Below are 1347 nucleotides of genomic sequence, written 5' to 3'. Positions count from 1 at the left end.
TTTCCCCTTTCATTCAACCTCCCAAAGTGCAACACTTCACACTTGCTTGGGTTAAAATCCATTTGCCATTTCTCTGCCAATTTCTCCGCAGCTGATCTACATCCCACTGCCTTTCTCACAGTCTGCAACTCCTCCAATTTTGGTGTCATCAGCAAACTTACTTACCGACCCATCTACATCTGTGTCCAGGTTATTTATAAATATTACAAAGAGCAGAGGTCCCAGCACAGATCCCTGTGGAAATCTACTGGTCATAGACCTCTAGGCAGAGTATCTATCTTCCATCACAACCCCCTGTCTTCCATGAATAAGCCATTTCTGAATCCATATGACCAGGTCATCATGAATCCATATTTAATCTTAATCTTCTGGATCACCCTACCACAAGGGACCTTGTCAAAAGCCACCTAAAATTCATGTATACAATATCCACTGCGCTACTTTCATCAATCTCCTTAATCACCTCCTAAAAAATCTCAATTAAGTTAGTAAGACATGACCAGCCATGTACAAAGCCATGCTGGTGCTCACTAATTAGCCCATTCTCTTCCGAATCGGACTAAATACTATCTTGAGGAATTCGCTACAATAGTTTCCCCACCACTGACATGAGGCTCACTGGTCTAAAATTCCCTGGGTTCTCTCTACTTCCTTTCTTAAACAAAGGGACAACATTGACCTCTGGCATCTTGCCGGTGGGTAGAGAAGAAACAAAGATCCACCAGGGTTGTAATGCTGAGGTTTCATAAAGCACTGGGCAGACCGCATTTGGAGTATTGCGTGCAGTTTTGAGCTCTATATCGGAGGAAGGATATGTCAGCATTGGAGAGGGTCCAGAAGTGGCTTACAAGAAAGATCCCATGAATGATTGGCTTAACATATGATGAGCGTTTGAAGGCACAAGGCCTGTACTCGCTGGAGTTTAAAAGGTTGAGGGGGAACCTCATTGAAACTTACCGAATAGTGAAAGGTCTGGATAGAGTGAATGTGGAGAGGATAGTTCCACTTGTGGGAGAGTCTAGGACCAGAGGCCATGGCCATAATGAAGGACATAGAAAGGGGATGAGAAGGAAATTCTTCAGTCAGAGGGTGGTGAATCTGAGGAATTCATTGCCACAGACAGCTGTGGAGGCCAAGTCAATGGATATTTTTAAGGCAGAGATTCTTGATTAGTAATGGTGTCCGGGGTTATGGGAGGGAAGGAAAGAGAATGGGATTGTGAGGATAAAGGTAGATGAGCCATGATTAAATAAGCAGAGTAGACTTGATGGGCCAAATGGCCTAATTCTGCTCCTATAAGCTATGAGCATGAATTTCATCAGGCCTTGGGGACTTATCAGCCAATGC

This window comes from Amblyraja radiata, chromosome 1 (assembly GCF_010909765.2).
Source record: "Amblyraja radiata isolate CabotCenter1 chromosome 1, sAmbRad1.1.pri, whole genome shotgun sequence".
Classification (NCBI taxonomy): Eukaryota; Metazoa; Chordata; class Chondrichthyes; order Rajiformes; family Rajidae; genus Amblyraja; species Amblyraja radiata.
Note: the sequence above shows the minus strand (reverse complement) of the source record.